This window comes from Equus przewalskii, chromosome 14, assembly GCF_037783145.1.
Source record: "Equus przewalskii isolate Varuska chromosome 14, EquPr2, whole genome shotgun sequence".
Classification (NCBI taxonomy): domain Eukaryota; kingdom Metazoa; phylum Chordata; class Mammalia; order Perissodactyla; family Equidae; genus Equus; species Equus przewalskii.
In genome coordinates this window covers 76,079,104-76,093,869 of record NC_091844.1, presented here as the reverse complement: position 1 = coordinate 76,093,869, position 14,766 = coordinate 76,079,104, and the positions used below count along the sequence as shown (strand labels likewise).

General features: G+C 39.2%; 1 long non-coding RNA gene across 1 annotated transcript in view; it reads left to right on the top strand.

The window, feature by feature from the left end:
• The window catches only part of LOC139075814 (uncharacterized), a 44,011-nt gene extending 31,674 nt beyond the window's left edge, over positions 1-12,337 (top strand). Inside the window, exon 2 of the long non-coding RNA XR_011526675.1 lies at positions 11,753-12,337. This is a non-coding gene — a long non-coding RNA (uncharacterized lncRNA). The remainder of the gene's footprint in view (positions 1-11,752) is intronic.
• The last annotated feature ends 2,429 nt before the right edge of the window (positions 12,338-14,766 follow it).

The following is a 14,766-nucleotide window of genomic DNA, read 5'->3' as shown; positions in this document are numbered from 1 at the left end:
AAAATAGCCAGCTGAGTGGGAATTGCCCCATTCAAAGAGAATGAAGGAGAAATTTATCAGCCTGTGGTCTATGCATAGTCGTAAAGTAAAAAAAAAAAATTCGGCCTGGCTTCGTCACCAACTGGTTAAAGTCCTGCATGCTTTGCTGTAGTGGTCTGGGTTTGTGGGTTCGGATCTTGGGCACAGACCTACTCCACTCACCAGCCACACTGTGGAGGTGTTCCACATCTAAAAAACTAGAGGAGGGTTTGCACAGATGTTAGCTCAGGGCTAATCTTCCTTGAGGAGGGAGTGGAGGCACCATAACACAGGGCAATAATGCCGTATCTGGGAAGAGATTTACCTTCCTGCCATAAACAACAAGAAATTTGAAAATACCACTTTTACATACAGAGAAACAGGTAGTACAGGAATATAATCCTTAAGAACATTACATTTTCTGGACTATGGTGTAGGGAGGGGATCACAACAGGATATGTGTTCTCACTCAGTGAATGAGACAAAAGAAAAAGAGTTTGGGAAAGAATGCTGGAGATGGGGAAGGTATGTAGATAAAGAGTCCCAGAAAGCTATAAACTGTCTTCTGGAATCTTCAGCTGAATATTAACCAGCGCTCGTGTAAACTGAAACTCCAAGTGGGATATATGAGGTTGGTTCAAAATAGAAAATCTACTAATGTGATTTGCCAAATATGTTAATTTTCTATTGCTCATGTAATAAATTTCCACGAACTTAGTGGATTAAAATAATACAAGTTTATCACTTTGTAGTTCTGAAGGTCAAAAGTCTGATGCAGATCTCACTGGGCTGAGATGAAGGTGCCAGCAAGGCTGCATTCATTTTTGGAGGCTCCAGAGGAGAATTCGCTTTCTTGCTCATTCAGGTTGTTGGCAGAAGCCAGCACCCTGTGGTTGTAGTACTGAGCTCTCCGTTTTCTTGCTGGCTGTAAACTGAGTGCTGTTCCCAGTGTCTAGAGGCCATTGCATTGGCTCATGGTTCCTTTTCTCCAACTTCAAAGCCAGTAATGCTGGGCCGAGTCCTTCTAACACCACATCTTTCTGACCCTCTCTTGTGCTCTTCTCTTCCACTTTTTAAGGATCGTGTGATAGGACTGGACCCACTTGTATAATCCGGGATAATCTCTCCATCTAGAGGTTTATGTTTAATCACTCTAGCGTGTAAACTAACATAGTCACCGGTTCCAGGGGTTAGGATGTGAACAGCTTTCCGCCTACCACATGATATCAAGAGACTGATGGAGAAAAGCTATGGAATCATTTCAATAATGTTAAAAGAATATTCAGTGACATTAAACAGTTTATCATTATTAATATATCTTAATAAATTAGAAATAGAAAAGATCTTTTAAACCTGAGAAAAGGTGTCTTGCCAAAGAATCCTACAGAAAATATAGTCAATAATAAAATGTTAAAAACATTCCCCCAAAGATACAGAGAACAACAAGGATGCTAATTATCAACTCTTCTTAACCGGTCATCATACCCAAAAAACTAATATAAGAAAAATAAAGCAGGGGTGTGGGATTTGGAAAGGAGGAATTAAACTATCGTTATTCCCAGGTAACATCATTGTTTCCACAGAGAACCCAAACACAACTATGAGAAAATTGTTAAAATTAATAACTGAGATTAGTAATGCTACCTAATATAATATTAATAAGCAAAAGCCAATTGTACTTTGAACACCAGCCCACAGATTTAAAAAAATGTGATTTCATCAAAACATAAGAAAATATAAGGTACTTAGAATAAACCTAATCAAATATGTGCAAGGAATGTATGGAAAAATTTTAAAACATTTTTGCAAGACAGTTTTAAAATTCTAAATAAGTTGAGGGACATATCTTGTTCATGAATAGGAAGATTCAATATGATACAAAAATATAAACTAAAATCGATCTATAGATCCGATACAATTCTAATCAAAATCTCTGCAGGGTCTAGACAAGGTGATTCTAAAATTCATATGAAAGAGTAAAACGGCAACGGTAGGAAAAAGATTCTGAAGAAGTAAAAGGTAGAAGAACTGACCCTATCAGATATCAATAATTCTTACGAGGCTATAGTGATTATGATGGAGTTAGGGATAATTAGATAGATCAATGGTATTGGTTCAAAGGATAGAGAAATCGATTAATGGAACTGAATGAAAACTCAGAAAATGGCATTTACAGAAACTTTATACATAACAGAGGTAGCTGGAAGATTACTGGGGATGTATTATTAGTTTTGAAATAGTTGAGTATCAGTATAGGAAAAGTTAAAATGGAACTCTATCTCACACCCTACCAAAAAATCAATTCTAGTTAGAATAAAGGCTTAAGTGTGAAAAGCAAAAGATCAAAATTTTGAAGTCAATATAAGGAATATGACATCAGGACGGTAAAGAATTTCTTAAGCAAGTCATAAAAAGCACAAACAATATAGGAAAATATTGAGAATTTTATTATAGTAAAATTAAGATTTTCCCATCTTTCAAAAGCCATCATAATCAAATGGAAAACACAGACCAAAATATGGCAAAAAATATTTATCATCCATGTAACAGTCATAGGAGAAATATCTGTAATGTATAATAAACTACTACAAATCAATAAGACTGAAAACCGAAAAACGAGGAAAGGATTAGATAGATGTTTTGCAAAGGAAGTAACACTTTTAGCACATCAACTGTATGTTCAGTCTCTTTAATAATCAGGGAAATACAAATTAAAACCATGATGAAACACCAACCAGATTGACAAAAATTATGACGTTACATGATTCCAAGTGTTGGCAAGGCTGTAGAACAATGGGAATACTAACCTACTGCTTGTTGGAATGCAAATTGTTCTGCACCCCCACCTTACAGTATGACATTATCTAGAAAACTTGTAAATTTGAGCACTCTACAATCCAGCTGTCCTCTTCTAGGTAATTCCCTAGAGAAAGCTTTCCACATGAGTATCAGAAAATATGCATGAGGATTCACAGAAGACATGGTTTGCAACAGTAAAACACTGAACACAAACCAAATGCATTAATGTATTATGATCTATATGAACCAGAGAATACACTATAGCAAGGAAAATAAATTAACCATAGTTACATACATAGGAATATATCCTGCAACTGCTGCTTTCTCGTCTATCTTTGTCAATGATTCATTTTTTGATTCTTTGAAACTTTGTTTCCTCACTTGCAAGATTAGAGAGTTTGAATGAGATGCTCAGGGAGCCTTCTAGCTTTGAAGTTTATGATTCCCTTTATTTGCTTTTCTCTCCCGAGAAGAGTAGAGTTTCATATGCTATTGCTCCTCGATTGTGTCCACTCTCCTAGCATGTATTCTTAGAACACACTTTAGTTTCACGTGATTAATCTGCTAGGCTACTTGCAAAATGGATGTAGATTTACTTGGTCACCAGTGGGCAATAGGGAAAGATACATGCTTTTAATTTCTCTTGTAAGATTATTACACATTCTATGGGGCCAAAGTGAGCGAACTTTAGACTGTGGACACCAGGTGTTGTTGGAAGGAAAAGCTGATTGTTCTTTCTTTCTTCCCTAAAGGATCATGACTATGATCTGTCATATTTGCTTCCGAGTGACTTTGGCCAATGGGTGGAAGAGGAGCAAAAATGAACGGAACAGGAGGGTGCCTAGAGGAGCTCATGGAGGCTCAGCCTCATCTCAAGTGCAAGAATTTCACTCCTGGGCTCAGAGGTTTCAGAAAATGAGGCACTGAGTGGGGAGAGGTAAAAGGTATCTTGGGTTTGATCTCCCCTTGTGCTTTGGGTTTACTCCATGACTTTTTTCCTCAATATTTTTGGATTTTGCTTTTGACACTTATTCATAATCTTCAGTCTAGGCATAACTTGATTGATTTTAGTCTTTAGCATCAAAGTTCTCTGAAATTCAGTGCCCTGAGACTGCGGGAAATCCCTGCGTCTCTGGAATCAGAATATGGGCTTTGCTGCCCTCTGCTGTTGGACGGGGGCGATACTTTACCTAGGAGGAGGAAGAAAGAGCAGCCAGGCCCTCTGATGTCAGGAAAAAGTGTGGCAAGAAGAGTCAGGAGCAGAATGGCTCTTGTTCTGGACGCTGGCATAAGTGACATAGCCTTGCATATTCCCACTACGGCACGAGGAGGAATTTCTTCAACCTTCCAGGGACTTCATGGATGTTAGATAAAAAGTTTTACTTTACATGAGGGTATCTTTCCTATTACAAAAAATGCCACACAATGTTTTAAATGTTATACTGATGTGCTCATTAATGGTTTTTATAGTAAAAACTGTCAATGTCCCACCCATCTTTCCTTGGCCTACTTCTAAGATCCACTGCTGACACCAGCTATCTTGACTGATTACCTGGAAACCACACTGAGACAAAAAGCTGCATACAGAAGATTTATGGTGGATTACTTTCAGGAGATATACCTATAAAGAGGTGAGGTAGGCAGAATTGGGCAGAGAGAAAAGGTGACCGATAATGTGGTTACAACGGAGGCCTCAGCCAATCCTACAGGGAGCTCTGGAGCTCAAATGGCCTTTTAGAATTGTTCCAAGTTGAGACAAGGAGGAGTGGGACTTTCATCCCTGCCCTGGCCAATCGTTGTCCATGGGCCACCTCCTGTCAGGGCATAACCTTGGACAAGGCAGCTCCCTAAGGCCAAAGGTCATTCCCTGTCAAGGTCACAATTATAAATTATCAGAAGCTGATCTTTCCAGATGCTGAGACCATAGTACCTTGGCCCTGGCGAAGGGATTTGGGCAGCATAATACAATATCCACTCACTGAGGATTGCCTGGTTAGGGGATTACAGAATTTTGAATTGAAAAGTCTCTAGTTGGAGGAGGCCCACCTTCCAACGTGAGCTTTGAATATTCTTTACATATTTGGGATTATTTGAACTGAGTCTTGAGAAATGGAGGTCTCTGCACAAAGGATTGCTGGAGAGGAAGAGAAGATGAGTGGAAGATGTAGCAACATAAAGGGATAGAGGCAGAATATTCCAGAACAAGTCTTTGCAACAGCAAGATTCTGGATATGCAGATAACTATTCTGAAGGGGAACAGCAAGCTGCAAGTTTGGTAATATTAAGCTAACTCAAAGAAATGTAAAATTAGTCTTGGAGATTGTCCAAGTCCCAGTTCTGTGGCTGACTAGCTGTGTGCCATTAGACCGGTTTCTTAATCTCTGCAAGCTTCAGTTTACTCACCTATGTAAATCGAGAATAATAATAGTAACTTCCTCACATAGTTTCAACGAAAATTAGAGACCCACATAAAACTGGAACCCCAAAAGACTACAACCTCAGTGTTAGGAACGAGCAATAAATAAATCTCACTATATATATACACACACACATATATATCTGTGTGTGCGCCCGTGTGCATGCATATATAAATATGCATTCATGTTTGCATATGAATATCTATATATCTGTCTACATCTGTATCTACATATATCTTAGTGGTTCTCAATTAGAGGTAATTTTCTTCCCAAGAGGATATTTGTCAATGTCTGGAGACATATTTGGTTGTCATAGTCCCTGGGAGAGAGGGTGCTACTGCTATCTAGTTGCACCTAGTGGCTCTAGAGACCAGCGATGCTGCTGAAAATCCTACAATGCACAGGACTGTTCGCCACAAGAAAAAATTATCTGGCCCCACATTTCAACAGTGCTAAGGTCAAGAAACTCTGATCTATCTATACTTTTATATCATATCTATTTTGTCACTGTGTGTAGCCCAGAGTAACAAAAAACATGTGTCTATAATTGCTATTATTCTGATGATTCCAGGGTTTGGAATATGCTTCCAGGCTCCTACTACATATCCATTCACCATTCTTCATTAGTAACAGAACCCACTATTCATAAGGCAATGTGTCCAGTTCATTTCTCAGTTTTCTTTTTTTTTTTTTAAAGGTATGCTTTTTTGGTGAGGAAGATTGGCTCTGAGCTAACATCTATTGCCAATCTTCCTCATTTTTTTCTCCCCAAATGCCCAGTACATAGTTGTATATTCTAGTCGTAAGTCATTTTAGTTCCTCTATGTGGGATGCTGTCACAGCATGGCTTGATGAGTAGTGTGTAGGTCCATGCCCAGGATCTGAACTGGCAAACCCTGGGCCACTGAAGCAGAGCACAAGAGCTTAACCATTCAGCCACAGGGCTGGCCCTCTCAGTTTTCTTGCAACAAAGGTGGTCATCTTGCACAATTCTGGCTAATGAATTGTCAGTAGAAGTCTTCCAGTGAAGCTGATATTTTCTGATAAAAGGGAAGAATTCTGAAAGGTCACCTCAGCTCCAGAGCTCCCTGTAAGACTGGCGAAGGCCTCAGTTGTAACTGCATTATGGGGCACCTTCTTTCTCTGCCCGTGTCTGCCTACCTCACTTTATAGGTATATCTCCTGAAAGTGATCAGCAATAAACCTCTGGTGTGCAGCTTTTTGACTCACAGTGGTTTCCGGATAATCAACTAGATGATTGGTGTCAGAAGTAGAAAAAGAGGGACAGAGACAGGCTTTGTTTCCTGCAATATCATGTACTAGATACACAAAAATGCCTTCCTTAGAAAAATAAGCTTAAAACTCCATTAAACATTTAAAAATAAAGACTTTCTTTAAGTCCCTTGTTGATTTTGCAAGAAAGTAAGTCTTCCTTAGAAACCCAAAACAGAGTGAGGTAAGTGAATGCTGGGTAAGCGAAGCTGAGTAAAATAGCTTTTACTTCAGCGGAATCTGTTCAGGCATTGAAGGAAAAAAATGTTTTATTTGAGAATGTATAATCACAAACAAGCTCTCAAAAGCAGAGAATTTAAATTAAAGTATTCCTTCATTGATAGGGCTCCCAAGGAAGTGAAAGAAACAAACTTTCTCCGGAGGAACACAACTTCAAAAGAAGCCTTGAGAATTCCCAAAGATGAAGTTGTAAAGAATGTGAACTCACAGGCGAAAGAATGTGAGAAAATCATGTACTGTGACTAAGAATCAACAGCAACAACAGATAATAGAATTGGTTCCACAAAAATCCAATCAGTCCACAATTGTTCAAGGAAAACCTTTGGAACTAGATACGGTTCAGAATACAGAACTTTTTGGCTATTTAAAAGTATGGTAAAATCCATTTATGGTCGATTCTGTAACAGCCTGAGTGGAGTCTGCAGTAACATTATATAATCAAAATTTCCAGAGGAAAATACAGGAAGTGGTAGAAACAGAACCTGAACAGTCTCAGGGCAATGCAGTTTGGATGTTGCTGTGATGAGTACTGTTCACCCTCTTCTCAGAAGAAAATCGTGTTTTCAGAGCTTTTTGACGTCAGAATTTCAGATAGGGGATTTTGAAACTGAATTAGGATATCGGATATGCCATGTAAAATAAGTATATTGAATATTTTTTGGAAAATAAAAGAGACACTTAAAAAACATAAGCCAGAAATAAGAGAGAATGAAAGCACATTTGAAAAAACCAGCCAAATAGAACTTCTAGAAATAAAAATTACATGATTGAAATTTAAAACACAATGGATGCATTAAGCCAGAATATTAGACTCGCCTAAAGAAAGAATTAGTAAAGTAGTTTTGCTCAGGAGGTGGGTAAACCAATTAACCTAAGATGTTGTTAAGTACTCATATTAAATGATCTAAAAATAGCTACAAAAATATAACTACCAAATTAGTAAGGGGGAATGTAATGAGAAAAAGGAAAAAATAAAAGAGAAATTCAATCAATGCAAAAGAAGGCAAAAACAAGGAGGATAATCTTCTTCCAAACAAAACTAAAAAACTCAAAATAGCACAAAACAAGACGGTAGATAAATCTAATTATAATATTAATTACCACAAATATAAATGGACTTTATTCATTTTAATTAAAAGAAAATGACTTTCATCCTCTATTTTTAAATTGCGTCTATGTTTTAAAAAAACACCTTAAAACATAAGCAGAGAGTTTACATCAAACCGTTAGGAAAAGATATTCCAGATACCTAATAGCCTAAGTAAATCTGGTATGGCTATACAAATATTACGCATTTGGGGACTTCAACTTTTGGTTATGACGGAGTAAGTGGCTCCAGACTTGCTCTCCCACTGCAACCAATCAGACAACTGGAGTAAAGATATGAAACGACTACTTTCACACATTAGACAACTGGCAGAACAGGACTGGGATATAAACAAGGTAAGCCCTGCTGAACCCTGCCTTTCTGCATGGAGGTACTTTCTGGGCAGCAGCTCATGGAAGGAGAGTCCAAGCCAGCACAGGAGTGTCACTGAGATGAAGAGACAGATTGTTGAGATCTGGGAGGCGGAGGTGGTGGGAGTTTGCAGGGCAGAGTACAGGAAAGGAGGAAGCAGAGGAAGAGATCCAGAAATGTACATCAGAGTTCCCTTGGGTCTTTTGCTAAATACCAAGCCATGAACACATAGGGTCAAACTTCATGAGGCTGGACAAAGGAGGAATGCCAGGTTGTGTAAGCTGAACAGACACCTGACACAGCTGGGAAATGTTCGAGGTTCCACCTCTTGGTGGAGCAAGTAGACAGAAAATCAGTAAGGTTCTATAAGCCCTGAAGAACACCATCAAGTATCTCGTCTTTATTGATATTCATAGGACAATACACCGACAATAGTGAAATATCCATTTTTTAAGAGTATATGAAACATAAGCAAATATAAATAAATTTTAAAGGATGAAAATTGTACAGAGTATTTTCTCTGACTTCAGTGCCTGGGTTCCCTAATTAATGGGAGCGGGAGGATGAGGGAGAATTGTGCAGATCCCAAACTGCCGTCTCCTTAGAATTTTCCAGGGGTGAGTCCTAAGAGGAGGTACATGCAATGACTAGAAAGTGCCACTAGGAGGAAGTATTTGCTCATGAAACCAACGACCTGAGCAATCAGTAACAGACTCAGATCCAGGCTATACGCCTGGATTATCCCAGGAAATGGGAACTGAAATAGTCCAATGAAGTATAAACTGAAAGACATTCTTGCTGAATCTCTTCTTGCCAGTGTTCCAGTTCAGCCAGAGGATGACCAGAACATTCGACCCTTACCTGCTGTTTACCCACAAGCTATGACATTTCCTGGTGACCTGACCCTGGATCCCTGGCATGGGCTCAGAGGGCTGCTGTGTCTCTGAGACATCTCCTCCATTCACCATCCCAGGGAATCTCTTCTTCCTTCTCATCTCAAAGGGCAGCACCGTCCAGTTGCTGTATGAGAAATCTCAAAGGTGATGAACATAGGGCAGACAGTTTTTAATGAATCTCCGTGACAAACTTCAGACTCTGATTTAGTCCTATCTCACCTCTTAGGGAGTAAGGCAGACTTGGGTTCAAATCTCAGCTCTTCTATTTACTAGCTGCATGAACCTGGGTAAATTTCTTAACTCTCAGACTTTTTGGTTTACTCATCTAACACAGGAAGCTGCTGTGAAGATTAAATCAGAACAATGAATGCAAAGCACCCAGCACTTAGTAAAGGCCCAAGAAGTGAGTTCCTTCATTCTGTTAGCTATTTTCTTAACCAACCAGCCTTCTTTTATTTTATTTTGAGGAAGATTAGCCCTGAGCTAACTGCCACCAATCCTACTCTTTTTGGTGAGGAAGGCTGGCCCTGAGCTAACATCCATGCCCATCTTCCTCTACTTCATCTGTGGGACGCCTACCACAGCATGGCTTGCTAAGTAGTGTCACGTCCACACCCAGGATCCGAACCAGCGAACCTGGGCCGCTGAAGTGGAAGGTGCATGCTTAACTGCTGTGCCACCCCAAGCAGCCTTCTTTTAATGTGTCCAGCCTTGTGCTGATGTTTCCGGTGATAGAAAGTATTCTAAGAAAGTAATCTGAGATGTTTGTTCAAAGCTCGAGCCAGGTGTGTGGAGAAGAACTCTGTAATTTGCAATAGAACATTGCTTCTCAAACTGCAGACATTCTGATTCCAACTTTGTAGTTTCTGCTCTGTTTGCTATCTGCTTGTTCCCTTATTTGTTTAATATTTTTTAAATCAGTTGATCTTTTTTAAACTTAAATTTATCTTAAGAGGAAAATTATCTCTCTTCTGTAAATGGAAAACTAGCACCACTTGCAATAAATATACGGTCATTATAAAAATGAACATTAAAATAAACCAAGTAATTAAATAGTGTAACTACAAGTAATAGACCACTATATCAAAGTATTTCTGAGGGTCTGCAGTAAGCTTACTAGTCCTAGGTAAGTTTGGTAAGTCATTTCAATCTGTATAGTAGTTACCCCTCATCCATAGGGGATACGCTCCAGTACCCCCAATGGATGCCTGAAATCATGGATAGCACTAAACCCCATTTATACTACGTTTTTTCCTATACGCATATAGCTATGATAAAGTCTAATTTACAAATTAGGCACAGTAAAAGATTAACAATAACTAATAATAAAATAGAACAATTAGAACAATATATTGTAATTCTTCTGAGAGAGAATGTGGTCTCTCTCAAAATATCTTGTTGTGCTATACTCAGTCTTCTTCATCATGAAATGATGCAATGCCTATGTGATGAGATGAAGTGAAGTGAATGACGTAGGCAATGCGATGTAGCATTTCGGGTGGGATGGAGTGGGATAGCAGGAGATGTCACCAAGCTACTCAGAATGGCGCACAGTTTAAAACTTATGAACTGTTTATTTCCGGAATTTTTCATTTAATATTTTTGCACCAGGGTTGACCATTGATAACTGAAACTGCAGAAAGTGAAGCCACGAATAAGAGGGGACTATTGTATATACCAGGAGTTTAGTGACTTCAGTTATCATAATGAGCACAAATACAGTTCTAATTGAATGTGCAAAGAAAATATATCTTCATTATTCTTAATAACTAATTTGATCTCTTTTACATGCTTCTACCTGGTAATTCAGTCCATTCCCATAAGTTAAAATGTCTCTTCAGAAGCTCTGTCTCGGCTAAATTATCCAATTAAATTCTCAGCTTTCGGATGTCTCCTGTCTTCCTCTGTTTCCCTCCAAGCTGGCAGCTGGGTTATGGTGAGGGCTATAGCTTTTGTGATCTTGTGTTGATGCCTGTGTGGGCATGACATCCATGAAGTATGATACTGACACTCTGCTGAAGTCTAGAGGCCAGAGTGTCTGCCAGAACTCTCAAATGCCCGACTCTATGGTCCAAGCTCTGACTCCGGGCCCTTGTGTTGCACTGACCTTCTTCTAATGTCCTCATTCCTTCTCCAGGACACTCAGTGCATAGCCACTTTGCTCTCCCTCTTTCTCTCTTTTCTCCCCACTAACCGCTAGCTAAAAATGTCTGCTTATCACTCCATCCAGCATTAGTGCTTGATAACTTGAAGATGGAGATAAAGAGATTTCTTACTATTAAATCCTAGTTTTGACATAAAGTCAAAAGTTAACTCTTCCTTTCACTTCCCATTTTTTCTCTAATATATATACTGTATATATCTCTCTGAGGTGAACGGATACCCTTGGCAGAGTGAGGAAAGATCAATTCAAGAAAATGCAAAAAAGAAAAGCAAACTAAGATACATAAAAAAAAAATGCTTGGGGCCGGCCCCCCTCTCTGACTGTTTTAAACAACATTGAGCAGTAGCACAGAGGATGTTTCAAGACTAGGTACATTTGTGAATATAATATTCCACCATATTTTCAATGTATGTGTATATCATGGGACTCAGGAAGCACCAGTCTCCATGCTTATGAATGATTTGATGTTTCTGCTCTCCATTACCAGTGCAGCAAGCCAGTCCTCCCCCAGCCTACACCAAGCTCTCAACTCTGCCAGAAGGAAAGTCTCCCTCCTGATCTGCAATGCTCTTAGTAAGCTTCACCATGCAAACTTTGCCAGAAGTCATGAGTCCAGGAGCCAGAGCTGCACGGCACACTTGGGTCTGAAGTGTTTCCTGTATCACAGTAGTTTTTACCAGGGGTTGATCTTGCCTCCCAGAGCACATTTGCAATGTCTAGAGACATTTTGATTGTCATGACTGGAAAGTTGCTATTCATCTAAGGGGTAGGGGCCAGGGATGCTGCTAAACATCCTACAATGCACAGGACAGCTCACAGTGAAGATAATATGTTGGTGTTGCCAAAGTTGAGAACTCAGGTCTGCTCTACCAGAATGCAGAAGGAAGTATAACGAACAATCTTTCAAGCCATGAGAAGACAGAAGCAGTCTTGTTGCTTTCAATGTTTGATCTCAATTCTCTATCTGCAGTGCCTCTTGGAGCCTGGTAACTGAAGACACTCTAAAATCTATGTCTCTATAGAATGAGAGACTGTCAATAAATGAGAGAGTGCGTGAATGCTAATAAACAAATATTCCGTTTTAAGTATTCTTTCTTGAAGTCTATTGCCAGTGGGAGGATTCTGGTGAGGACCAGGCAGAATTAAGAGTGGGAGTGGTGGTGAGAGGTGAAGAAAAGAAGGAAATTTGGTTAGAAATAATATTTCCTTTTTTTATTTTTTATTTTTTACTTATTTTGGTAAAGCAAATGTGATCCCTAAGGGGTGGTAATCCCTGACAAATATTAGAAAATCTTTTCTTTTTTCTTCCCTCAACCTCCCACCCTCTCTGCTGTAACCATCACCTTCCTCCGCTGCCACCTGTGCCCCTCACCTGGGGGCCGTGTCCCGCTCTGTACCCTCTCCCCCAATGGATGGGCAGGTGCTCATCCTTAGCAAATCTTATTGCCACTATTAATTCAGTAGGATATTTACTGTCTCATAGCTTTTATGAAGACAAGACAAGATTTGTAAAATGTCTTCCATGTTTTCCCAAGCATCATACTTTCAAAAATTTCTAATCAACCTGCAGAATATTCAAAGTGGATGAGTCATTCTGAGGTTCCATCATTGAATCTTTTTCAAAGTGAAGGAGGGAAGCCTGTAATTGTTCCATTTATCCCATTACTGCAAACTAGTAAGATACTTTCTACCAGGATGCTAGTTTGCTTTATGTCCATTTTTGCTTAATGGACAGTCAAGTTGAAAGAAGTGCATTTTTTAATTTAAACTTTTTTATTTTTCAGTAATTGTAGGTTCAAGTGCAGTTATAAGAGATAGTACAGAGAGGTCTTATGTGCCCTTTACCCACGCAGTGCATTTGTTCTAACATTTTGAAAGCCATTGTCTGTTACTCCAGTGCAATGGGATCACTTTCATTAATTGGATACTGAGAGCTGCCCTGCTTTTAAAATGAGGATCTCAAAGACCAAAATAGAAGAACTCATTAAATTATATGACATTAAGACTAGCATGTAATGCCTTTTTTTGACTTGTTTGTTTTGGATGATTCAGAACATTGGGTTTTCGTCTAGGTAGTGAAAGGCATAGAAACTCTGGAATAAGAGCATGCTTATCTTGTGATGTGACACACTGTGAAATATCTTTGGAAATATTTTTCAAAATGGATGAATGAGGAAACAAATCCATGATCATGATGGAAGGACCAGAAGTCTCCAGGACCCAACTGTCCATCGGCTGACCTGGGGAGAAGCCCTAATACTCCTTTCTGGAAGACCCACATCACGACAGTCAGACTGGTAGAAAGGAAACTGTATTTCATGTAGTTATATGGGAAATATTTGGTTTTCAATCCATCTTAATTTCATCAAAAAGGGCCTTCTAGGAAGAGCCATAATTCAGTTGTGCTAAAACCAACTAATAGTTGACGCTGAAGAGAAAATATAAGCCGTATAGAATATGTTACCGTAAATCAAAATTCATTCTTCATCTGAAGCCTACCGATTATAAATCAAGAATTAAACTCAGGTCAGTAAATCCAAGCAAACGACACAAACCTGAGAATTAGCACAACTGAAACAGAAGCTTGTAAGGTAAACCTGCATAAATCAGAGGGGGAAACAATGATTTTTCTTGTCCAACAGAGCAAGAGAAACGAACTCTCTAAGCCCCTCTATGCAGATAAAAGTTCTGGTTTTTATAGAGCTTGATATATTTATGTACGGAGGAAGCACTGCCTGAAATTAAGCAAGAAAAATGAAATAGTGTAAAGACCAAGCTAGAGAAGTGGCCCAGCAAGCAGTTTCACAGTTGGGTCATTAACAAGAATGTTTGAGAAAACACTCCATTAGCATTCATCTGCTCTTTGCCAAGGGATGGCGGGGGTGGAATGCTTTCAGAATCTGTCAAAGCTGTTAGTCAAAGCCGCTGCCCAGTGGTCAAGAAGAGAAAGGTCTCCTGCAGCTTTGGGATGAAGCTGCTATTCTTGACAGATTTTACCTTCCATGTCACAAGAGCCATCTGAATATTTGCTCTGCAGTGAGCCCCTCTTGGCTTAGGGGCTCCACAGTCCTGAGGTTTTAGTGCTGTGGAATGTTAATGTCACCTTTATAATGTAATTTTCCCTCATTTTCGAAAATTTCTTAAATCTAATTTACTGCCCTGTGGTTTCACAATCCCCTTAGTAAGACAGCCAGACCCTCAAATCATTTTGGTTTATTGATTAAATGTTAAAAACCACGTGCATAGAGAGCTCGATTTTGTTTTGTAAAAGGGCACTGGCATAGCCAACCATGTTGCTTAGCTTATTTGCTTTAATTGGAATGACATTTTAAAAAAGGCTTTAGTATTTTCATGTAACCCACAGTGGGAAGCGGGGTCCCTCACAAGGCTTCCCGTGCTGCATTTAATTTCTGATTCTGAACTAATCTCTGCACAGAAGGGTTTCTAATCTAAAAGAGAAAACCTTGTATAACAGTGTTAGGGGGGACCCATGTATATCTG